This window comes from Corvus brachyrhynchos, unplaced genomic scaffold (assembly GCF_000691975.1).
Source record: "Corvus brachyrhynchos isolate BGI_N302 unplaced genomic scaffold, ASM69197v1 scaffold7, whole genome shotgun sequence".
NCBI lineage: Eukaryota > Metazoa > Chordata > Aves > Passeriformes > Corvidae > Corvus > Corvus brachyrhynchos.
The window spans coordinates 6,140,741-6,168,565 of NW_008239054.1; positions in this window are offsets into that span (position 1 = coordinate 6,140,741).

A 27,825-nucleotide genomic window follows, 5' to 3' on the forward strand; every position below is an offset into this window, starting at 1 on the left:
GAGAGGGACTTCGAGGCCATGACTCATTTGGCTTATTTTAGATGACTGCTGTAGAAGATCTGTGCCCTAGAAGACTTTTTTTTGAACCACCAGTCACAAAGACAATCCATGTAAATAGCTTGAATACAGATGCATGCTTAGTAGGCATTGAAATGTAAGCATAAATCAGGGTATGATTTTACTATCTTTATTGTGTTGAGCTGTGCTTTTCAGTATTTATTGCAGACTTTCCTTTCTGGGTAAGGCTTAGTTTGACTGAGATTAGCAAAATTAGGCCATACAAATCCAGGTGAATATATCCAACGTTATCCCAGCCTAGACTCTGTTTAGGTGTATCTAAGCAGTTTAGAGAACAGAGAACATGCATTTATATAAATGAAGTTGGATAAAAGAAGTTATTTTCCTTGCTTTCTGAGATTATTTCCTTGCTTTCTGAGATTATATTATTGCTTATTTAAGGTGAACTTTCTACTTTGCATGTATAAATAAATACTTGTAAAAGTGTTTTATGGTATTTTTGACAAAATTGGGATTGACAACCACCTAAAAACATATTATAGGGAACAAACAGAAGTGCAAAGTATTTTAGAATAATTACTAAATTATACCCTGGTCTTTAATCTTAGCCCTGCAAAATGAAATAGGTAAAACCATCTCAAATACAAAGTCAACTGAAAAAGAAATAATTACCTGTAACCTTTGTTGTTCTTTCTCTTTTGTGATTCACATCACAAAACTGCTATTATAAGGCTTCTGAGTGAAAAAAAAAAATTAAAAATTAGTTCTACACTTTTAACCATTAAAGTAAAAAAAACAGTAAAAGCAATTCAGAACCTGGAATGCTATGCTTCATCCTACAGTACCCCAGTAGCTCAATTAAGACCATATCAGATCAGTTACTTCCCTGCTACTCAGCTCAGGTTTATGATCATCTAAGTGGTCAGATCTTAATCAAACAGTGGTGATATCTAAGGGTAGGAATAAAGCAGTCCTTTTTTTCTTTTTTTTTCCTTGTATCACAGTCTTTGTTATCTAATTCAAACACTATTTGGAAAATTTTCATTTGTTGCGGAAAAGCTCGTAAGATCAGGAAAGAACTTCATTGGTTGATAGCATGAATATGAAATTGAGGAAATGGCACCACAGAACTAGATTCACTGTGACCCTAGATAACTATAGAAAAGACAGATTAAAACTTTATCCTATGTTCCTCTGAAGAGGTAGTTTCTCCTGGGTTTGAGGCTGAAACTTGCTTTTGTTCTTAGAATCAGATTACATGTTTTGTGTCAAATTCTACATCATGTAGGCAGAGTTTTCTGTTGTATGCTGGACAACAGTGAAAGCAAAAGAATTTCTCTTGAGAATTTAGACATTCTTGAAGATTCATTTCATCATAGAGAGATTGGAGACAGTGCTGAATGGCTTGAGTTTCTTCTTAATTGCATAATCAAGCCTGAAGCTCTGACTGATTTGTGGTCTCTTTTACTACATACTCTTCAACTCCAAAAAACAAATAATTTGGTTTTATTTTAATCTTTCTATGAAGACTTTTCAAATGTGCAAGGCCAATAGTAATGCTCTTCATATTTTTATAAATAAGACATTTCACACATGAACTTTAAATGAAAGGTGTTTTATCTATTCTTAACTTTTCAAATGCTTTGATTTCAATTTTCAGTGTCAACAGTGGCTAAGTGATGGTGCAGGCTCTCCAGAGCTGCCAGATAATAAGATACAAACGATATTTATTTATTATTTTTTGTTAATTTCTTCAGATCATGTGCAGCACATAAAAGTGTACCAACAATCACTCCTTGGTAAAGAATGACACAAATTATGGAAGATTTTCAATAGAAAATAACAACAACAAAATCAGCAGATGATAGATCTAGCTGGATGACTTTACCTGCCTCATTCCAGAAAGATATGTGTACAATACTCTACTGTGCACAGTAGAAGAAAAGGCAAGAAGCATTCTCTTTGTAAATATTATATTGGGAAGGCAGATTTAGTTTTAATTTTGAATGACAAGTCAAGAATGTTGTTTAATGCAAATCCTTTCCAAAAGAGAACATACAAGACACAATATATTATTTATCATTCATTTTCTGTACTTCATTATATATATCTACTATAGGGATTTTATGCCATTGTTGGGTCTTAAAAGATGAGAAATATAAATGTACTTTCAAGGATGAACTCAATCAGTATAAAAGCCATGCTATTCATTTTCTTATGTTGGTTTATATTTTTAAAGTCACTCCTCATTTTATTACCACAGAACCTTCCATTTCACTATGCCCAAGTGCTTAGAATATTTTGGATTTTACTTACAAGAGCACGGCTTGAAAACAGTAATTTAACTGGTCCATCAGCTACTGAAAAAAGAAAAAAATATTTTTCCTCTTGTTTTCTGGGGATTTTTTGATTTAAGTTCAGTATTTGCAGATCCTAGGATATTGTGGTCCTGATTTGGTACTAGTACCCTAGAACTCTGCAATAATACAAATAAATTGTTATTGCATCATGATTTGGTAGGGAGAAAATTATTTTATTTCTCAAAAAAGTAGCAAAACTCGGTACCTAGTACTAAAAGAGAAAGAAAAATCTATTTCTCAGCACTGTTTTGTGCCCTCAGAATAGCTGTCTCAGGTATCAGAGCATATCATGCACATAAGATCACAATGAGGACTCTCACAGTATCAATTTTACTTAAAAAAAAAGAAACTAAGAAGAAAGAAAATTAAAAGTCCAACTAGAGGTAATTCTAATTATAAAATTTTGTACTGAAAATGCCAATTCTGCTACAGTTCCCAGAATTCAGGGGCTGGATTGTGACTGTGTTTATTCAATAAGGAGAAACTACCATTTTATAGTAAATTAATTTTTAATTTTTTTTTTTTTTTACATGTACCACGCTCCACTTGAGAAAATTTTGGAAAGAAAAGCAAGCTATTATGAATACACACAAAAATAAAAAAAGACAGAGCACAGTCAAAATAGTCCGCTATTTTACCTGCTTCAGATTGGTAGAGGAAAAAGTGACTGAGACAAAGGAGTCAGCTTTCATCACTCTTTGGTTATATGGGTAGACTGAAAAAGTGAATTAACATTTCATGTGATACCTTGAAAAATTTTTAATTTTGACTTTCCTTTACAAACACTTGAATAGTAATTTAATATATGTGCAGTCTAAGTGGCTGCAGTTCTTTGATAATGAACGTTTTTCTTTTCTATGTAAGATAATGTTTTTAATCATTGTGTTATTTTTAGATCAAAATTTATAATGGACTACAAAGCTTATCTCTGAAGGATAATATTTTTTTTAAACTACAAAAAAATTATTTCTTTTTTTTTTACTTTAAAGAGCAGAAAAAAATGGAAACAGTAAAACTTTCCTTTTTGTCTTTTTACCAAGACATGTGCTTGAATTTAAAATCGAAATTAACTAGTTCTTCCAAGTAGATTTTTTAAAGTAATTTTAGATTTCATTCATTTCACCTAGTATGAGGAAATATGGCAGAACCTTGTGAGAATGATTTATTCTTCCCATTTTGACAGTTTCTATGACTATTAGAAAACATGAAAGATTTAGTAGGAGTTGATGACAAGACCAACAGACCATTTTAAATATATGACTGGAAGTTCCTTAAGAAAAATATCAATGGGCAGTTAAAAATGATCAGCCAAATATTTAACAATCATGCATATTGTGATAAAAGCACTTCCGTACTTCACTGGAAAAGTTGGGGGGCTTTAGCCACTCAGAATATTTTGGACCAGTGCACTTGTTCTTTATCACATAAGTTCTACTATGGGGCAAATTGTCCTTTAAAACAGACTCAAGTGAATGCCAAAAAGATCTTCAGGCTTAAATCCAGCTCACCTTTCTGTAATATGAATATTAAAATTTAACTCCTCACACTTATAATTTAATACTACAATTAATTATTTAACTAAGCTAAAAAGGAAAATAATTGAAATAAAGAAGGTATTCAGCATATTTAAGGTTTGTGTGTTACACTGAATTTCAAGAGTCGCTATATTTTTGTGGAAGAAATTGGTCTCATTATAAGGTTATTGATATTTTAAAAGCTTATTAGTTATTTATGTGTATTTTTACTTTTTAAAATTAACTGTATTTTATTTGTGTTTTAGGGTTGGTCATCTTTGAGTTCCCCTTTTTTCCCACACACTGCTTTATGTTTTCTGTTTAATTTTTGAGTGTTTACACTAGTTACACTAAATTCCAATATTTATACAAATTTTATTTAAACTGTTCTATATATTCAACTATTGGATTGAAAAGTCCTCATACACATACAAAAATATCCTTTCATTATGATAGAACAATACCAATGTATTTTTTTAAGACACCTTTTCTCAACAGGTATTGCTCCTTGTTTTCTTTTAACCAGACAGAATACAAGTAATAAAAAGCAACCTTTTTTTCCTTAAAAAGGTATCAAAATCTAAATTCTAAGTTAATGAAAAAAAATTGCTGAAGGGATGATATAAATTTTGGTCACAAATACATCCTCTGCCAGGATTCACTCTACTTAGGGAAGATTTATATTGGATATTTGGAAAAAATTTTTCACCAAAGGAGTTGCTAAATATTGGCAAAGGCTGCCCAGGGAAATGGTTGAGTCACCATCCCCAGAGGTATTTAAAAGACATGTAGGTGTGCCAGTGAGAGACGTGGTTTAGAGCTGGACTTAGCAGTGCTGTGTTTAACTGTGGGACTAGATGGTTTTAAGGGTCTTTTGCAACCTTAATGATTCTGTGATACACAGCGCATGTAGAATAAAGCCATGTATTTCCATAATGATGTAACCCACAAACCCCATGTCATTAGTGAATTTGGATGCATATGAAATGGCTTGTGCTATGAAGTTGCCTGAGCTACACAGGAAGGACAGTGTAACAGTGATTGATGACTGACCTTCCGTGTTGGGCTGCTTTGAACGTTTATGATGGAAGGCTTTTGAAGGCCAGTGTTTCATTGCTGAAGTCCTGGCCTTTCAAATGTCTCATGAGGAAGAAGGGAAGCTTTATTGTGCCTTACCAACCAGATATATTTAGCAGCCTGCATCAACAAAGAGGTTTACACTGTATTAATTCATGCAATCTAAAATTACAACATAAGATCAGTACTTATACCACATGCTTTGTTAATTAACCTCTACTTTACTTTATTGCTTATGCAGTCACACAGACTTTAGCCCATCAAGACACAGTACTGGTTCTGGGAACAATTTCTTCATTATGCTTTCAGAGAGCATAATGAAGAAATTTGCCACAAGCTTCCTATTCTTTCTCTCTTTTCTTGTCCTTCCTTTTTATTCCCGTAAAACGTTAATGTGATAATTTCACCAGCACCATTTTCTAATCAGTAAAGAGTATCCCGAGACAGTTGCAGAGTTTGTCTGGTCTAAACAGTTTGCATAGCCTGAACTCCACAGTCACACTGGGACTTTGCAATGTTGAGTTTGTTGGTTTATTTTGGCTCTGAGTCGATCATCACTGAATTCTGGCTTCTTATGTTTTACAGTGGTGAGTTTCTGAATAGGATTCACTGTGACCCTACTGGAATTTTATATCCTTGCAGTCAAAGAAAAATCTCTGGCTTAAAAAGGCGAGCTGTGACTGCTATGGGGGTGCAGATAGAGTTTTAGATACCTCAGATTCCACAAATAGAAACTATTTTTTTTTTAATCCTCCTTCCTGAGTAAGAGACTATGTCATGCTGCCTGTTAATTTTCAGGAATAGATGGGACATTCTGGCCCCTCTGTATGAATGGGGAATATGAGAAGAGGGAAAAGTGGCCGGATTAGATTTGGGCTGAGTAAATGTTGATCTTTCCTCACCTGCTCTGCACAAGTTTTCACCTCACTGAACATTTTTATTAAATTTTAATCAAAAGCACAGAAAAGATTGTTGATTGTAGAAATGTCTAACCCTGCTCTAAGCTTCTCTGCTAGGCCAGTTTATATATGTTAACAGTGCCACACTGACATTGACTTTAATGTTGTTTTACAGCCTAGGTGTCCTACAAATTACCACAAAACACAAAAGCATCAAAAAATTCTATGGCTACATAAATGTGACAGACCAAAGACCCCAAGCCTCTATGAGATATTTAAGACGGACTTGTGTTCAGAAGGTTCCTTCTGCATTTGTTGTTCCTGATGCTAGTCTTCCATGAGATCGCAATTTGGTTACAGGCAGGATCTTTTGCTGAGACCCCAGTTTAAGAGTCTGTCAAGTACATGTTTGGATGAGTATAAACTTGCATCCATGAGATCTTTGATCACAAATAGATGGTCTGCCTCTTTTTTGGAATTCATACATGATCAAAGAGATACTTTATTTAGAGATGCAAATGCCTCTGTCAAGCCTGTAAAACACATACAAATGACATTTTTTTACAGTCCTGCATTGTACTTCAAAAGAATGCTTTTCTTTTAAAAGTCACGACCATTTTGATATTAGATACTGTTATTTGTGAGTGGAAGGGTCAGCAATCTTATTCTTCTGACTTAAGCATCATATGAATATGTGTACTGAAGCAAAGATGAATCTCTCAGAATGAGGAAATTAATTTTTTAACAGATGTTAAAAGGCTAATAAGTTCACAACTCTTAGCACCCAGTCCAAATGCCAGATTTTTATATTGCAATAAAAATTTACCAGATTTCTGAAGGTATGTGATCTCTTGAAAAGAAAAATCATAAGAAACTTGGATCAGATGTCTATTATTTAAAAAATTTTACAGTCCACTAAAGACTGCTTTTGGCAGGGAAGTAGGAAATGAGTTGGAAAGCATTAATAAACTTTCAGGATACTTAAAAACACCAGCTTATGGTGCTTGATCTGTAAGTGAACTCTAGATTACTTCCATTTTTTTTTTTTTGAAACCATAAGTAGTCCTTAGAAAGAAAGACAGTTTACCTAAGTAAAAGAAAAAAAAACAGAATGTGGGGAAAGAAAGTTTAGCTTGGACAAAAGCTACATAAGACAGAAAATGAAGTACCTGGTCTTTGGTTTTTTTGCAGTAGGATTCCAATTTAATTTCTCTTATGTCTTACTGAAATCCATTTTTCAATTAATTCATAACAAAATTTCGGTCTGGCACAGAAGCACAAGTATGTCAACTAGTCGATAACAATAAAACCGGGTACATAAACTTTGGGGATCAAAGAATAGATTCCAAAACACCAGTTTGTTCCACTGGCCTGACAGGCACTGATTTTTTCCAGTCTTAAGCCAGATCTACTTTGCTCCTCCATAAAAATATCAAGTGGTTCAAGTTCAGCACAATGCTATGTAGAGTGAGGAAACCCCAGTGAAAATACGTAGCCTCTGAAAAGCACTATTTCCAAAAAAGCTGGCAAATTTTTGAGATCAGCCAGAGACTTAAAAAAATTGTACATTTCCAGAGTTCTTTCTTCTTTTTGCTAAAGGCCTGAAAACTGTTTCTCTATATTTCTGGGGTTTTTTTTTTTCTTTTTCCTCTTTCTTTTTTAAGGGCCTAAACAAGCTTTGAAAAGTCTCTCTCTTTTTATTTAACATAAACTTGTGAAGACTCAACTGGTTTTCTTGAAAGCTTTTTCTGAGAGAGTGTTTTGTGTGAACTCAAGCACCTTAATTGAAAGGTGTCTATGAGTGTACTGAAGCCTTAATAATGCTGTGTTTTATCCAGAATGTTAATTAGGTGTTGTGCTAGATAGGTATTAACAAGAAATAAAAGCAAAACAGTTTTAAAGAATACATCTGTAAATCCTCTACCTTTCAACTTTCCTTCCTGTGATCTTTTTATAAGTTCTTGAGTCACATTAGAATTTTATAGGATTGAAAAGATTTACATTCATCATTAAAACAAACCAATAATAATTTTCTTGAGAAAAATGCTCCTGTATGACTATGAATGTCAATAATAAACAAGAATGAGACAAGCAGCAGCTTGTTTTCTTCCTGCTAAGTGTTCTTAACATAATGCTAATAAGACCATTCTCTGTGACTATATCAAAGCAGCAGGCAAAGCAGATTTGAATAGATAAACTATGTGCAGTAGAAGAACTTGGGTATAAACCTTTAAAATTCTAAAATAAACCACTTTTCTGTGTATGCTGATACAATAGATACCAGCCTGCCTAGATAATTAGATGCATATGACTATTTCCTGTGCTGAACAGAATGGACTCAGAAACAACATTTCTAAAGAATTTGAAAAAGCTTTCATAAAATGCTGCAACAAAGGACCTCTGATAGAGCACCCGTAGTAGAATGAGAATCCATTCCACTCGAAGGAATAATGTGCTGAACTAATAATTAACTATATTTGCAACATAAGAAGAGAAAGAAAAGTTGAGTGTAAGAGACTTTAGGAGATGCAGGTGGTCACCATTCAATGAACACCTAGAGTCTGCTACTTCTTGTGAAGCTAAGGGGAGTCAGAGCAAATACCAAGTATTTTTTTCTACTACTCTTCAAATTCATGCTGATAAGAACCTTACGGTCAGCAAGGAGATAGTTTGGTTAAAAAGTTTCTTTTAAATTACAAGTTGCTTACTAAGGCTTTGAAATTTTGATTTTAAATTGGTATAGGGAAAAGAAAAAGAATTTTAACCCAAAACAAAAATTTCTAAAACATCATATACCTGAAAATACAACTATGGAGTGCAGAGCAGTTTTGTGTTTGCCCTCTCTGATTATTTATATTGCTATAGCAAACCACTATCACAGAATTCTCAAGAGCCAGCAGTTGTGGGTTTATAAATTGAATTATGATTGCCTTATATTTTTCAGACTCCTGCATGATTAGTACTACTGAAGACAATGGAGAAAAAAACTCCTAATGGAATAGTTGACAGTGACACATATAATTGGATAATATGGTGCAAAAATCTTGAGAACAGACAGGCAGGCAGACAGACAGGGAGGGAGTGAGAGACTGACTTGTGAGCCACTGCTACTGGAAAAAATACCAGTGGTTTAATTTGGATAATAATTATGCCTAACATCTCTGCTTGCCATCATAACAGCATTAGTCTAATTTTTTTCTGTGCCACTTTGTGAAAACCTGACTTTCCAAGGCCATGCATTCCTTGGGCATCACTTAGCAGAAGGCAAAAAGTACATTACCTTTTTTTTTTTTTAAGTTCCATTTTTTCTTCAGAATGATAACTGAGCCCAGAGGTGACCCTTATATACAATTGCAGTTATTCAGGTCTAAAAAGCCAGCAAATTCACATGTAACTATATCTTCCAGCTTCAACAGTAGGGCAGACTCTCAGCTCCCTCATCTGTCAGCACTTGTTCAGGCTGGTAAATGAAGACTGGTGCATACTAGCAGTATCTATTTGCTACAGGATATGCACTCAAGAAAGTCACAAAAAGGAGTTTCAAGCAAGGGCCAAAACCAATCAGTCATTTTCTCCTGTCAGTGATAAGAAAAGCAACATAAAAGAGGGAGGTGCTTGTCCCAAAGGTGGTATCAGTAGCAAACTGTCACCAAATAAAAATAGTTAAAGTCCTAATGACTGTACTAATTCAATACAAATAGCCAGGTTCCAGTTAGCTTAGCATTTCCTCTTGCTAGGCCTCAGGCAGGAAAGACAGAGGTCTCACTGTTCAGAAAACAAGTCGTGTGCAACTTGCTTTGGGTGAAAAAAGATGTGCTGAAATGGTGGGACAATCAGTGCCATATTCTTTCCTTGAAGCTGAAGTCCTTGAAAACCATTCTGCATTTCATTAAATTAGCAGAAATCTTCACACCTGTTTACTTCTCTGTGTTGTGAAGACTCAGTCACAGCTACAGTCCTCCCCATGCTCAATGTATATTTAATAAACCTAAAGGCAGTGGAAATCATCCAGGAAGACTGGGAGAGGACAGCCAGGCAGAAAGGGGGCAATGCAATGAAGCTCTGCTCGATGTGGTCTCTCCCAGAAGTGAAACTCGCTGCCCTTTGAAAGCCTCCCTGTTGCCCAGCACCACAAGTTGAATCTCTCCACAGGGAACTGAAAAGTAACTGTAAAGACCTACTACTCTGACCTGATATGACTTTATAATAGACTTCTATGATTCAAAAAGGCCACAGAATGCCTAAGACAGACGAAAATGATGTTAATACTCTTCAAATCAGGAGAGGATTGTAGGGAATGACTGACTAAGGCTCCACTGATTCTGCCCCATCTCACACGTATGATCCCAATCACATTATGTGCTGCTGTATGTCTCCTCACATCTAGAGTGAAGCTGTCTCTGGCTCTGTAAATTGATTGTGCTTTTCCAGTACCCTATACAATGCTTGATTCAACTTAATCAGATAGCTGAAAGGGAAAGATACTTTGATAGTTATTTTCAAGCCCTTATGTATCCAGTGCTATGTTCTAATATTTTAGAAACATTTTTATACATGAAATATAAAAAAGAATGTCTTGACTCTGTGACTTTTATTTACATATTTTCAAGAAAATATACCAATCAGAAACTGAAACAATTTAAAATATTTGACTATTGCTCCCCAGTTTCAAAATAATTATAGCTTTCTATGATAATTTTAAATTAGAAATCAATGAGTGTTCCCATATTAAAATGTTTATCATAAAAGTATTGTCTACATTGGTTATCTGTATCTGAAAACATGGTTTGATAAAATATATATAGAGGGAAGGGTTCTGTAGCTGACATTAAAACAAAAGATAAAGAAAACCCTTTCTATATAGTCAAAGTTCCCTTCTCATAGCACTTTCTCTAACACTGTCTTCGGGACATTAAAAGAAAAAATTCAACACCAAAAACATTCAAGAGATGCTTTCAGTAGTGGATGCTCTATTGAACTTCCATTCCTCTTTCATTTTTCCCTGTCAGCTTCTTGCACTGATGTCAGTAATTTACCTTAGATTTGACTTGCTTCTCATACTGCCTTTCTGAACCCTTACACAAAAGATGTTCAGAAAGAGTCTGTGCTATAGTGACTTCATTCAACCTAGATGTTTGATTTCCACAGCTCCTTCAGATCCAGCTTGCAAACTTCCGCTCTTCAGACACCTCAGAGAAAGGATGCTTTTCTTTTTCAGCCTGCTGCCACTGTCATTCTGGATATAAATGCTTCCTGTTGTGTTTCCCCTTTCAACTTACAGCACTCAAGTAGCTCATAAGCTGGGGATGTTTTTGTCTCCCCCAGGCTCTTTCTTCACAGATAAGTTTGTGGTGGACTTATTGCCCTGCTCTGAGATCCTAGCCACCTGAGTATGGCAGGCAGCTCTGAAGAGGGGGTGACTGTATAACTATATTTCTCAGGACCTAGATCCACTCGTGACAGAAATAAGCATCACCATGTGCCACAGGTATTATGCCTCCCTGTTTTTCTGTAGTATCACTCTTCATTCAAAATAAGCAATAATATATCTGAAGCACTCCAGCTACATTCTAGAGGAACCACACCAGAAAATGAGACCTGAGACAGAGTTTTTAAGGACCATTCCCCCCCGGCCCTCACTTTCTCTCTTCCAGACAAATAGAAGTACTCTGTCAAACCAGCAGATGTCTTCCGGATCTGCACCACTCTCTGGTGAAGCCATGGAAGATTAGAATGTCCTTTCAAAGTGGTAAATTCTGCAATGTGTTAGAGATTTATGAAACACTTCACAGAGTAATTTCCCTTTTAGAGGTTTGTGAGCAAGTTAAGGGAACAACCAGATATTGTGATCCGTGTCTTATACTTTACATAGTACAGCTGGGCAACCACATTGAATGAATTTTTAAGACTTTTAGAAAAAATTCCCCTCAAATCTATAGCAAAACTGATAAATTACTGCAGTAGTAACAGTTCCTACCTAATCTTAAGTCTGATTATCTCTTCTTTTACTGCCAAGAAATGGATCTTAGTCCTTCTGCACTGGAATGAATATCAACCTACTATTGTGTTTTGACTTTCATGTGGATGAGTCTAGGCTCATCTCAGGCCATCTCCTAAATTTTCTCATTGATAAGATAAATAGACTGCTGGAGTATATGTAGAATATTTTCTAATCTTTATTTTCATGGCATGACTCAACCCTGTCTGAAGGCTTTCCAGTTTGTCAGCATTCTTTATTGTTGTGGATGCAAGCAGTAGGTTCAGAGTTGCAGTAGTCACAGAATCACAGAGTCACACAATCAGTAAGGCTGAAAGGGACCAAAATGGGTCATTAGGTCCTACTGCTTGGCACCTGCACATTAAAAAATTCTTCTCATATTTAGGTGGAATTTCCTGTGCATCAGTTTCTGCCCATTACCTCTCGTCCTGTTACTTGGCACCACCGAGAAGAGCCTGGATCCACCCTCTTGTCACCCTCCCTTTAGACACTTGTATCTAAAGTATCATTGTCCACCAGGACTCCCAAATCTTTCTCCATGGAGCAGCTTTCCTGCAGTTCAGTCCCCAGCCTGCACTTGTGCAGGACCCTGCATTTGCCTTTGATGAATTTCAGATGGTTCCTCTCTGCCCATCTTTCCAGCTTTTTGAGATCTCTCTGAAGGGCTGCACAGCCCTCTGGGATATCAGCCACTCCTCCACAAATAATCATTGGGATGTGAGTAGACAACAAATAGCCCACAAGTAAACTGGGGGCCAAGAAAACCAATGGTATCCTGGGCTACACCAGGAAGAGCATTGCCAGCATGTCAAGGAAGGTGATCCTGCCCCTCTACTCAGCCCTAGTGAGGTCACATCTGGAGTGCTGTGTCCAGTTCTGGAGGGCAACAAATATGGTTAGGGGCCTGGAGCATCTCTATTATGAGGGAGCTGGGCCTGCTCAGCCTCGAGAAGAGACAACTGAGAGGGGACCTCATCAATGTGTACAAGTGCAGGGTGTCAAGGGGAAGGAGCCAGGCTCTTCTCAGTGCTGTCCAGCAATAGGACAAGAGGCAATGGGCAGAAACTGATGCACAGAAGTTCCACCTGAATGTGAAGAAGAACTTTACTCTGTGGATGACCATGCATTGGAACAAGTTGCCCAGAGAGGCTGTGAAGTCTCCCTCAATGGAGACATTCAAGAACCATCTGGATGCAGTCCTGTGCCACGTGCTCTGGGATGACCCTGCTAGAGCAGGGAGGTTGGACAAGATGATCCGCTGTGGTCCCTCCCAACCTGACCCACTCTGTGATTATGTGATTTCAAATTCATTGGGTTTAGATCAAAGAATTGCATGAGCTTGTTTTAGTCATGGAAATGACCAGTTTATTATACTCCAGCATGATACATAATTTCTTTTTTTGAGAACACCAGGCTAGGATATTAAGAAAATACGTATCTTGCAGATACAGTTGGGCCAAAAACTTAGAAGGGTGTTCACCCATGAACCAAAGAGAGCTCAGAGACCTTCACTCATTACTGCCCACATCAGCACACAGTATGTTGAATTTTACAAATCAAGTTTAAAAATATCTCATGAAAGGTTAATTTTATAAATCTATTTGTGCCCTTTTATTTCCAAATAATCTTCTGCTGATAAAATTGATCTAATTAGTATTCATTGCTGCCATTTTTTTCTTTAAATAACTTATTTATTGTTTGTGGGGTTGCCACATTTTTATTGCTGGTGTCATTTATTGTTTAGGCTATCTTGCTGCTTGTTTTCAGTTTTGACTAAGCTGAACTTTTGCTGATAGCATTTTAGGCATCTAGTTTAAAATTATTAAGTAGTTTGCAATAACTGTTTAGTCTTTTCCAACTGAGTTTTGTCTCCCAGTTGATTTGTCTCATAACTGTTTTTTCCTTTGTTAAACTGACCCTTTTAAGCACCAAGTTTATATCTCATTGGTATGTCTTTTATTCCTTTTGCATAGTGTAGCGAAATCAAGTTGTAGTCATTTGCACCCAAGAAACCACTAATTTTTAGTCCTGTGATCAGGTCCTCTTTATCTGTCAAGATGACTTAAGACAAAATTCCTCTATGTAGGATGAAATACTCTCTAAGTTAAGAAATTGTCATCTGTAATTTTTAGAAATCTCCAGGATATTTCAGTACTGGCAGCCCGAGAAACCCCAGCATATGCTGGGCAGATTGAACTCCTCCCCGTTCCCTTCCCTTTCCCTGATAAAATAATTTTTCTTTTCACACATAGCAAGGTACTTGAGAGCAATCCATAGCATGGGTGAGAAAGAAAGAGGGAAAGGAAAAATTAGATGGGTTGATTATTTATCGTTTTAAATACAGAATCAGAAAAGGGGATGGTAGAGGTGTGATCAGCTCTGGTCCTAGATTTTGTGCCTGGGTGACCTTCTTCCTTTGCTTCCTACTGAACGTCCATGGAAAAAGAGCACCCCTATTTAGACAGGTGTAGCACACAGGGTTTTCTTGTGTGTGTCCCAAGGGTGGAAGGAACAACAGACACTGTGCCAACACAGAAGCTATTCCAAACCATCAAAGCATCTGTCTCTGAAAAGCACATAAATAATACATAAATAATTTTTTTCTGAATGTATATGTGTGATAGTTTATTATATTGTCACATTGATTCATGATTCAAAATTATTTGCCTTAAGATGATATCATTTAAATCAGAGTTGGATGCTTTTCCTTCCCAACAGCAAAATTATCAGTAATAAGGAGAAAATGGAGTTTAACTGGATTCTGGAAACTTGGTGCTGAGACTTGATTCCAAATATATCCTTTTTTATTCACAACAGCCTTCCATTTCACTCTCTTTGCTCTCTTTGTTGTCTGCATCATTGCTTTTACCTTTCTGTCTGACATCACTCTACCTTCCAAACTTGATTTCTGTGTTTACCGACAAACTAGGAGCTTGGGCAGGGGGAGGGGGGGAGTTTATTTTTTTTGTGTAATAGTTTGTTCAGATATATAAAGAAATATAAAAATAAAACAGGAAATCACAGCTCAAAATGAAGAGAATAAACATAATAAAACCCTAAGGAGTTTGTTTAACTCCATCTGTAGCTATTTAAAAATGTATAGGTGTAGCAGTGGTAATCACATTAATGAGATGCTGAAAATTTGTGAATCATGAAAGTGATGAGGACTGAAAGATTGGAAAACTGACAATAATATTTGGCATTGAAGTAGATTAAGAGAATTAAGCGGCTACAACTCCTTAAATTCCGCTCATAGAAATTGGATTCATGGGATATCTACCATTTTGGAAGCACTTAGGAAAAGGAATCAGCTAACATGTAGATGGCAGGAGCAAATTCATTAAAGACAATTTAATTGTCATCACAATTTTGTGTCTATTCCCTGAGGATCACTGAAATAAAATAAAGAATACAGTCAAAATTGCAAAACCACAGTGGTCAAGTCTGCATAAAAAGCTTGGGTTTGAAGTAAGCCTTTTAAGTGTCCAATGAGTATTGCTGAAAGATGATATCTATTTGGACACTCATAATAAATATACCAAATAAATACTATGAGAGTAATATAGCTGCAGATAGTTTATCAAACCCATTAATTAGAAATAGAGAAATTGTGGGAGAGAATTTTTCTCTATAACAAGAATCATCATTTAGTGTTTATTAATGGATTATAAGAACAAAATTATGAAAACGATAGTTGTGTTTGATAAATTAAACAGTTCTACAATAAGAGCTACATAATTTTTTAAAATATCAGGAAACCTGTGCCCTATTGACATATTCCAAGCAAAACCAATATTCATTTCCCTTTCTTTTTATTAAATTTTTAGTTCTTGAACTGTGGACACATATCATTTTACTGTTTATCAAAGATCACATGAAATTGTGTATGAAGATACATGCATCATACTGGCTTTAAATTTGCAATTAAAATGGTATGTTTAAGTTGAAAAGTAATATCTGAATCATAAGATTAAATGGAGAAATGATAAACAGGCGAAAACTTGCTAAGCAAATTATTAAATTAGTATCAAATTGTACATTCCTTACTATTGCAAAGGACAGTAAGTCCCAATTGGTGAGGGCTGAATTAAATAAAAACTCCCTTATGTATACCAATTTAGTATAAGGGGAGTAACATAGCTAAGAAATGAGAAAAATCCAAAGAAAGCCAAAAAAAAAAAAATTCCACAGAAAGACAAGGTTGAGAAACTCTTTCTTCTAGTGAAATTGTGAAAACGTATTTAAATAAATCATAAAAATTAATAATAATTTTGCAATTTTGTGTTACTACAAATACCATTGCATTTCTGTGTAGAAAAGGCCCTTAAAAAAAGTAGTTCTGGAAATGAAATTTTAAATAGAGAAAATCCTCTAAGACTTCAATTGCAAATGAATTGTTCCAGTAGCTTTTATTGGGACTTGAGATATAAGCAGCACAGGATTTTTACCATGTTATATCTGAGATGTTTGTCCTGACCTCCAAGTCCTTTTTTTGAGGAGCTCCATGACAACTCTGACAGCAGACCTGTGTTCCACTCAAATGCAGGAAGTCTCACTACAAAGGTTTATTGGAAGCAGACTTGACTACAAATACTATTAGTGCTACTACTCAACATTTTTATTTCAGTTGAACCAAAACAGTTGAGTCTCTCCCACTCTTTGTGGCATTCGGACTAATATGCATTGCTGAGGGAGGAATGATGTTTACATTTACAAATTAATCAGGTATCAGAATTTTGTAATACTATCAGAAATTACAGTACTACATTACTTTACACTATGATGGAAAAAAAAATGTCAAGAGTTTTGTGCTGTGATTGACAATGAAGTTACTGTGGAAAAGAAAGAGCTGAATCATGCTTGTTTGACTATTGCTACTTGCCTCAAATCCCTCAGATTTCAATGTTACCAATTTGTTTCTTCTCTAAACTGTGAGAGATCAGTATAACAGCAGTGTGCATTTTCTAGAGAGCTCTTTCAAGACCTTTTCAGACTGCCCATTTCTTCTCTTACACCTTTCCCTTGCTTGTTCAATTCCAAATATTTTTTTTGACCTTTTGGCCTGCAGCTTCTTGCCACAAACTGCAGAGAAAACCTAGACCTCTGGCTCCTGTTAACCATAGACATGATGTAATCCAGCCTACATTACTTCGCTGTTTTTTTCAGTATATGCATGTATATACATATTCTGCTTAACTAGTCATCTGGGGAAGGATGTGAGATCATTTTGTAAGATTGGACCAGAATGGAATTTAAGGGTTGTTTTTATAAGCAAGTGGGCAGCTGCAGTTAACTCCATATGAGGAACCAATCCCTTGACATTTTACTGAATTTTAAACCCTCAGGGTGCAGTTTTTAATATTTATCTATATGCATATTTACAATATTTTAAAAGATAAACAAAACAAAGTGAAAGTTAAGATGGTACAGAAGTACTCAGCTATTGCAAGCACTTCTGGGCTTCCGAACACATCCATCAAGCCCATGGGCTCTACAAGTATGCATGGATCAGAATGTTACAACACTATTAACATAACCTTTCATACCAGAAACTACTCTTGACTGTTATAAAATCAAGAAATAGGGTCAAACTTTCAGAAGGTTTTTTAATTAGTGTATTTCAAAGAGAAATTCCAAAGTTTTAAATGACTTTCATTTTAATGTTCCAAACAAGCGATAAGCCATAGTAGCAGCCTATTAACCAATTTTTATAGCTATGGATCTTTATTGCATTCCTGTCACTCACACAGTTGCAGTACATGGAGAAGGCAATTGGTTTCATTTTATTTCTCAAGTGCCAGGAAAGAAGGTTGAGAAGCCATCATACAATACAGTTAATATGGCCCTTCTCTGCTTCTAATCCCGATGAGGCATAGTCTGAGAGCATTCATTTGTATAAGCAGTTCAGTGCCTGGGCAAGTAGTACTATAAGTATCCAAGTACTGTGCATGTGACACAGTTCACAGATATTAATTTTTTTTCCAGGACATTGACCTTGTACCTCTGTATATAATCAATACTCACATAGACAACAATTATATAATTTCATTAAGCATACCCACATTTTCTGTGTTTCTGCATGCAGTTGAATTTATGTTAGTGATAAGAATTGCAGTAGTTCCTTTTTCATTCTTCAATATCGTGCTTTGCCATCCAAGGGTCTATCAGAAGACAATATTCCCTTCAGAGATTTTTTGCCCTCTGAGAAGCTTTTCTGACACTTTTTGTGGAGCTATGAGATTCTTTAAACAAGAAGCTCAAATAAGCTTATTACAAAACAATTTTTACTTAAAAATTACTTTTGAGAAAATAAATTCATTTTAACCCCTACACATGTAATATACTTATGCATTACAGCTGCAGCTGAAATTACCAGTTGTTACTGGTAAAAATCTCTACAGTTGTGTATGGCATTCACTTTTTTTCAAACCCTCATATTAATTATAAACTCTGCGTAGGAAGTCCTAGGAGCCCTCATTGTATCTTTTATTTAAATTTCCTCACAGACATATTTTCCTTATGATAATTTTCAAGAATGTCTTAGTGAGGATATTACATTTTACAAAAGCTGTTTTAGCATGAGCCTAGGCAGAAATGATACACTTTATTCAAGCAAATTAAAAGAAGAAAGCAGAAATTTGCAAGTAGTCTTAATTTCACTGCACTTTTAAGTAAGAACCTCAGGAGTAAACAAGTTGTTTCAGTAGAGCTGGCCTAAATTGAAAAGACTCCATATGCTAGTTTTAGAGGTGCTCAACGTAACCAGACATAATTTCAACAAGTCTATCATTAGCTCTGATTTGTTTCTCTTGGTTTCAACTGCCTCTATTAATTTCTCAGCCTGTCAACTTTTATATAAAACAAGTATTGTCGTAAGAAAATATATTTTCATCCTCCTTTTTCTCCACATACTTTCAGTTGTGGCTGTAAAGAGATTTTTCCCCTAAGTCTTCTGAATTCTGTTCTAGTATTCATTCAGGGAAATTCCAGCTTCTCTTATATAAGTACATGACAGGTACAGAGTCAAAACCTATTATTTTTAGTAAAAACACCTTGGTTCTATACTTTTTAATCAACAGTGTCTTAAAAGAAAATAAACTTTTAGCAGAAAGATTTATACAGCAGTTCTGTTTCCATGTTCTTTCTTACAAGAGTGAAATAAACCTTTTACATTTTTTTGAGATCCACTTCACTTTCTGTCATACCCTCAGCTTTCCCTCATTTGTACATACTCTTCACATACATAGAGACATATGTATAAATTATTAACATGCTTTACATTCTCTCTCTCAGCAAGGGTCAAGGAGCTGAAATTCTTTTTCATTGTTTAACCTATGCTCCTCATACTCCTCTTTCAGTGCTAATTGTAATTTCTCTATATATTGAATACACAACATGCAGCATTATTATGAGATTTTTGAAAAGGATAAAAAGTTTGTGAAGGAAAAAAAAACAAAACAACCAAAATGTCAGGAAACAACATATCTCTGGAAGCTTACCCAGAATGGAGGATGTTTTGAGAACACAATTGAGGCTTCCCAGGAAGTTCTGCTGCTGCTCTTTTGAGCTTCCTGCATTGTTTCATGGCATTACCTCCAAAGACATCACTGTGCTTCACTTTACTCCTGTTTAATCATCTTCAGATCATTTTCTCATCATTACTTTAATTTCTGCAAAATTCCTCTTAACCCATCAACAGAAAAAACGAGGTATAAGGGAGAATGAGAAATTCAGAATCCACGTGTTTAACAAAGGAAATACAAAACTACAATATAGGATTGTTAAATGTGTTCACCTACTGTCTGAAAAACGCTACTTCCCCAAAAGAAAATGTATGGTGAAAAATACAAACATTAAAATAATAATATAATAACTATATAAAATATATACTTATGAATATGTACACATTAATAAAGACATATTATATAATAAATATAAAAAATATAATTTTACCCAGAGAAATCTGCATTTAAAATTTAAAATAAATAATCAGCATAGTACACTGGCAGTAAAACCTCTTCCATCTGTACCATAAATATATATGCTCAGATTCAACTTCTTTGTAGTATTTGTGTTTACTAAAAGATAAGCTCTTTTTAGTATCAAAAGTAAATCTATGTATGCATTTTAAAAAATTTGGATATAACACAAAATTAATTTCAAGAAATTGCAGCTATAAGTACCATATAGAACTTTAAACAACAGTGGATGGAAATTATATAATGTTTACATTTTAAGTTCTTGAAAAAGAGGAATTTTGAAAGACTTAGTCTAATGATGAATTAATGAAATTAAATAATCCTGTCTTCAAAACTTGTCACTTACTGACCTCAAACTCATCAGCTTGGTACAGCTCATTTTTATACAATAGCCTTAAGAAAAAAAATTGATCAAATTAAGTAAATAACTTGTGTATATAAATAATTCTGCAATTATTTTTAAATTGAGGGTTTCTTTGGCTTCTAAAAAGAGGAAAGGAAGGGATTAAAATTTGGTGGAGTGTAACTTATAAGGCATAAATCAATACATAAAACAATCAAAAGAATTTTTGTAGATAGCTTGTCCTTCACTATTGATTTCTATCATAAAGTTCTAGAATTTATAAAGCATGACCTTTCCTTATTCAAAAATAGGAATATTTTAAAAACTGTCAATGTCAGATACTGTAAAATAAAATTAGATATTGCAAAATAAGGTGATCATCATTGTATAGAAGTGATACTGCAGAAGTGTATGAGGATAACGTTAACAACTTAATATTATGTAAATCATATGCTGGAAATGTGGAAAAAATATGCATTTCTCATTGTTAGTTCCTGAAACATGGAAATATTATAGCTGCATACAAGATAACATGATGTTTTTTGGCTTGTGCTCTTACAGACCACGTGTCTTCTACAAGATTTGTGAAAATGGTGACAGTCATTCTTGAATGTTACTCGAAGATCTAATCAGAGTGTAAATCTGTTCCTTTTAGAGTCTGAATTTTCTTTGGCTTTCCTGACTACATTCCCACACTTCCATGACTTTACAAACAACACAGGCAATCACAAATGAGGTTTTTTTCCTTCCATGAGTATTCCAAGTGATTCAAGTATTGCATATGAAGATACATTTCCACGATTTACCCCAGAATTCCAAATATCAAAGTGCCTTCTCATACATGCGTTACCTCCAGTATCTGATCTCCACCTGTACGTGTTGGGAGTTTCTTTTTGTTGTGTTTTGTTTTGTTTTTTAACTCAAAGGACTAATGTATTCTCAGTAAATATAATTCCTAGGGTATCTGTGGGCTAGAACTACAGGTTAAACCCTTAATCTTGCTAAGAGAAACCCAATGTTCTGAGGCTTCCAACTGCATTGAGTTTTCTCCGCACTGGAGACTTCTGTTACTGCTCCTACAGCAGCACTTCTCAAAGGTGACAGCCCTTAGTCCTTTCATCACAGAAGGATCCAAAGAAGTTTTGAGATATTAGAAAAAACAGTTGGCAGCAGCTGATTTCTTCCAAGGAGGAGGTCTAATGCCTTTGACTGTTTTAATGCCTTGAAGAATCTCCAGTTCCTCCATTAGCAAATAAAAAATATTTACATTTATATTTAACTACTAAACTTTTTTCCTCCTTTGTCACTGATTGAGAAGAACATGTCAATATAGGGATTTAAAGGTATGTTTCAAAGAGGACTGGCCTAAAACACAGGGTTTTTCCCTTCCAACAGTTCTTACTGCCTGTGATTGAACAGGCCAAGGCAGAGAGTGAAGCACTCCTGGAACAGCAAAGTCAGTAAGCGTAATTACACCTATCATTTCATGGAAGGGAAGCCTATATATGTATGAAAGAGATTGAGAAGTACAAGGAAAACGTTCAAGGTGTAAATATGTACTATGCTAAAGAAGGTGAACTGGTGTATTTGTTTTCTGAAGCCTTGCAACACTAACAATTCCCTTTCCATCAAGAGACCTTTACACTTGAGGCTGGGAAAAATAATATCCAGACCACCTGTTAGGAAGCCTGTGTTATAAGGCTTTAGTATTTCACCCTGTCAATGCAAATAGTTGGTTAGTTTCATGGATCATAGAATCCTCTTACCACTAATTCATTACTCTAATGAGTGTGTATTAAAAAACAGTTTTCGCAAAATAGATCTTTTCCCATACTTTGAAATTCAAAACAACAGTTCGTTCCTAAAATCAGGATAATTTCATCTGTAGTAACAAAGATTTTATGCCACTTTGGATTTATAAGTGAAACCAGCTGAATTAAATGAAAGAAATTTGCAAGTGGAGCAACTCAACATAATTACTTCAGTGCTGCTCGGCATGGCCACAGTGGTGTCTTCCAGTCTTACCAGATCCATGGGAATCTGTACGGAGACCTTTCAAAGTCAAAGGAGCTCTGAAGTACACCCAAGTTGCTGATTGCCAAAAATGTGAGGAAAGTTATGCCCATGTGTCTTAGAAGAAAAGGCAGAGGATATTTAGATTAGTGAACTGGTAGCAAGGGCTGATGAGCACATAGATAAACAGCACTTAATGAATTATGGAAGAGGCAAAGAAGTTTTTGGACAACTCAGATAGGCATTCAAGATCTAGCTGGCTATAAATATGAGCAAACTAGAGTTATGATCAATAAGGTTTCTTTAAGTTTCAAATGACAGTTTGACGATCTATTTATAAAAAAAAAAAAAAAGGGATTGATTACCACTATCCCCAAAATCATTTATATTGTGCTTCTTTTTGCTATTACACTATTGCTTACACCTACATTTAGTTCTATACAATGGAACTTAGGTTTAGTTTAGATATTTCAAGGAAAAATCACATATTAAGTTTTAACTACTATCAAATGTTTCATAAATGGGATGCCATACATACAAATCTATTTAAGGCATTTCAAACAACTCTTAACCTCTCTGAAAAATATATGACTGAGAAAAAGCTACAAAAATACAAAAATCACGTTTCTAAACCATATTTAATTACACCATTTGGAAGCATTAAAAATAGTTTTAAAAAGACACACTGAAAAGCCACTACTGTAAAGATTTGGGTCTACCTAACTGGTACGTCTAGACTCATTAAATGTCAAAATACTAACTGTCTCTTATTTTCAGAACACAGAAATGTATATTTTTCATGTCACAGATGCCAGAGGTGAAAAGCAATTTAATTCCAAGCTGGCATGATATTAAAAAGAACTGCTGCAGAGATTTCAGGAACAACAAACCCACTTCAGACCTCAGGGAAAGCCTGCAGAGAAGTGTCCTTACTAAAATTTAAAAAGAAAGGCTTTGAACTACAACATGGAAACAAATATGGACATTTTCTGTGAGCTCAAAAAAATAAAAATGAAAGGGAATAGATTATTCCAAAACGGAAATAAGGTCCTGGCACCTCAGCAATAAAAAGCTCACAGGACCAAATATGTTTAGTCTCTTCTCTTCATGTTTAGCTTCAGTTATGACTAAGAAAATGTTATCCTTTCAGATCAATAAATCTTGGTAATGGCCTCTGCAGAAGTCAATTTCCACTTTTTTCTATACAGTAGGGAACACAGTATGAGAGACTCAAAGATTTATAAAGCATATTGTGGGGCTGGGAAGAACCGCAGGTTAAGTGCAGATCTTGCCTCCTGAAACTTCAAAAGATAGTGAAAGAGGAATGAAGGAAAATTAGGGCCAAAAAGAGATGCTGATCGAAAATAGTAATTTAGGATCTTCCTTCTTACACTAAAGCTCAAAAAGCCTAATAGTGGTTCACCAGGGAAAGAACCCTGAAAGCTGTAACATTTATCTCTTTTTTTTTTTCTTTTTTTTAATTTTAAACACTGGGCTGTACTCCCAAGGCTTGGGAGCTACCAGTAGGCTGAAGCCAGAACACAACCATCTATGTAATGACTTACCAACATGAAATAAGGGCTTCAATCTGGCTTCAATTTAAATGGAACATGTCTGCCTCCTGTGGTTTACCAAGCTCTAGTAATAGCCACCTCATCTCATATGATGTTTTCATGAGAGATGGAAAATGACACCATCGAACCACAGGGAAATGTAGTCCTGGGTCCCCATACATATGGGGGAAATGGTCTCGTTGAGAGAGGACTAGAGGATGGTAAAATGCTTTGGCACTAAGCTTGGATGAGCAACTGTCCATGCAATTTTACTGCAGCCTGCCTGACAGAGTCCTGTCACAGTTGCACAGTCAGTGCAAATGGCATCCTCCCAGAAACATTTGGAGCTGACTTCTGCAGCTGACCGAGGATGGTAAGCACAATATATGCGACTGCCTTCTTTGCAGTAAGAAGAGAGTTTGCTTGTATAAAGGGACCACGTGCCAACCACAGTCTAGATCAGAGAAAAGGTGTTGGGCATTTTATTTGCAAGTATAGGTGAGCTGTACAGCCAAAGGAGTAAGGATGGCATCAGATGGGTCAGTGGGAGCTGTGAGAGTCTGCAGGCTTTAAAATGCATGTTCTGTAAAGGAAGCCACCTCTCCAGAAGACCACCCAGACAGTACCCTCCTAAAACTGGCACCTTGGATAAATGTAGGCAGTTTTGTGGAGTTTTACTGAAAAGACAGCAGGGTACACTACACAGCTGAAGGCAGAGGTTTAGGTAGCTGGGATGTCACAGAATGAAACTAAAATGAATAATGTTAGATAAAATACATGCTACCTGGGCCCACCTAAATGTTAGCTCCTACACTAAATTGGAAGGTTAATCCATAGCCGTGGGGTCTTCATTCCTGTTTCTGTTGGTCATAATGAATGGAACTAGGTGATCTCTTAGGTCCCTTCTAACCCAAACCATTTTCTGATTCTATTATTCCATTCAATAATTGCCCAGAAGCATCAATGGAGCTTCTGGAAGGTCTGTATAGTGACCTGTACAGCCTGCTGGGGTCCTGCATCTCCTCCTGGCCAGTGGTACCTGAACAGTGGTACATGAATGAGCACAGAGCTGACAAGGTAGCCTGCAGGGCAGCAGAAAGCCAAATTGGAATGGATAGGAGGATTCTGTCGGTTTCCCAGGTAGTGTCTGCTCTTAGTTGTCCTGATATGTTGAAAAGAAATTGTTAATTCATTTCATTTAGCATGCTATAAGACTTTAGAATTCATAGTGCAAGTTTTATTTATGTAAGAAAGAGTTGCACACGAATAGTCCTGTTAAATTAACAGTGACTATGTTCACATCTGTGCAAGCTTTATTCATATCATCAGGCTCTTTTAAGCTTTATTTGTATAGAGTACTGTGAAGAATATCTTTGCAATTCTGCAAGGGAAATACATGCACTTTCATTTCTGGTTTGCAGACACTAAAAAAAAGGGAGTGAAAGAAACAGTTTGCTGCAGAAGAAATTATTCTTTTACTTTTTTTAATCAAAGAGCACTTATCCTATTACTTCTTACTAATCCTAAATGCTTATTGCAAAGGCAAAAATTTAATTGACATTAGACTTTATCACTGTTATAGGATATGGATTACCATAAAGGCTACACAAAACATTATGGCACAGAGCTGTTAAAAAGGCCTCCTGATTGGCTCTACAATGCAGGCATGTTTTTTAGGAAAAACTCCAAGTATTCTGATGGGTGACCCAAGGCAAAAGACAGCAAAGAACTTAGAGCAGAGAAAATGTTGTTGTACTGTTGAGAAAATAAACAGACACTTAGGTCTGGCTTCATTTCTTTCTGTCACAGGTGACTTAATAACCATGATCCACTGATTAAACACCACTAGCAAATTAGGGCAATTATATTCCTTATTCACAAAGTGTTTGTGATAGGAATGTGCAAAAAATTTTACCTAGAAAGTAGAGAGGAGAAATTGGTTTACAAACTATACCTCAAGAATTGCTCAACCAATTTTTTTCAAAAAGCAAGTTTTTTCCACTGTTTCTATTGAAAAAAAAGACTGGAAGAGTGCTAGTGCCTTTCAGAAAGTTATGAGCATTTTGAAATAATAAGACAAAATTAAAAAAAAAAAAGTTTTTAGTGTGCACTATGAATTCAACTCCTTATTTTTTCAGTTAGAAATAGAGTTATAATAAAAATGTTCACCACTCATGAGATTTAACAACTTGCTTGACATTGGATGAGGGTGTGGGCAAACGGATAAACAATGCAGGAGAAGTGCTAGTCCAGATTGTGATACATATATTGAGTAATTAGGAAGTCAATAAAACTCTTGCAGTTTCTGGCTAGCTTTTCCTTGATTTCCCCCTGAATATTACAGGGCTGGGAAAGATATGTCCTATGGATCCAATCATCTCCAGTGATGATATATTTCCTGTAAGCTGCAACATGGGAGAAAGCATAAGGAACAAGCGTCAACTGATCCTACTTTATCCTTCTCTGTGTTCAGTGCTATACAGACAATTTTTGTGCCTTTTCACAATATATATAGTAGAAGGATCAATGACTCTGGTTCTCCCATTTGTAGAACCATTTCTGGAGGAATGCAGGGATGATAATCTGTCTCCCCTATAGAGCATTAGATGAAAAACTCATAAAGAGCATTGTTAGAAAAATACCTTGTAACAGGAAAAGAATAGAGTTGGCAAAAGGAGAAGGAGGTTTCTGCCTTACTTTTATACTACTTAATACCTCAAAGAGTAAGCATGGCTATTCCAGACATTTAATGAATTATCAAAAATTACACTCCCCATTCTACCTGAAGAGTACACACACACACACACACAGAGGTATACACACACACACAAAAAGAGGCATCATATCTGACTGCTGTTCCCACAGTGGACTATCTTCATTTTGAGGTTGATCACAGCAGCTCCAGTTTAACTTATATTTTTCTGCTCTGCTATATTGTTGCATGTCTGAGCTCATCTGTGTCTAATTCTGTACTACAAAAGAACACTCAAAATATAACTAAATTTTTTTTGTAAATTACATTTCTAAGGGTCCTCTGACTTTTGCTGAATACAGTGATATTTAAACCATACAGTGCTTTATCTACCCTTTTCACTCACTTCAACTTTCCCAGCAAATGAGAGAAGTAAGCCATAGGGGGTTTTTGACTTTAAAAAGCACTTATTTTCTAGAAAGTCAGAACAATGGAAACAAAGTGTTTCAAAAAGTATCTACTGCTCACTATTGTAGTTCCAGAAATAGCACAGGAGCCTGAACTGTTCCATTTCCCATAGTTTTAATTCCTTAGTTTTCCTTCAACTTTGAAAATTAACTTATTTCCTTTCCCACTTGTATTATGATATCATACCACAAACTAGCTATGACAGGACATCAAAGAAATGAACAGATCACCTAATTCTGTGATCTTGACAGCAATGTGAAGAATATTTTCATGAATCCTCTATTTCAACTTTGTATGCTGTGGGGATTGTCTGACATTTAGTAAATGCTATCATCTTGGTTTCCAGAATTCTGTTCGGGGTAGTAAATCTATCCCCAAACAATCCACAAGGTAGCTGTTTTCTCATTTCCATGCATAGCTAAATTAAAGTTTGATCTGTGTGGGTTTGTAATTGTTTTGCAGACAGGAGTGGTTTTGGTTTGTTTTTTTTTTGGGGGGAGGGTAGTTTGTTTGTTTGGGTTTTTTTGTTTTGTCTGTGTAGTGGTTTGGTCCAAAATACTCATTACTGTTTATCTGCTGTGAGATAAGAATTAGGAGAAATGCAAAGCAGGCACCAAACTTGAAAGAATATAAAGAAGTTTATTAACAGACCTAAAAGAAGAAAAAAAATTATACCACCTTCAGAACTCTCCTCCTCCCCCCACCTTCCTCCCTTCTCCCACTGACAATGTGAAAAGACAACCCTTAAGATGTTCAGTCTGTTTACCACTTCCATAATAACCTTGTTCAGTCCATTTAGAAAGAGAAGTCTCTTCTTGCTCATGCTATGAAAACATTATCACAACGAGACAGCTGCCCACTTCCAAATATCGTTCAGTCCATTTAGGAAGAGGAGTCTCTCTGCCTGCGTG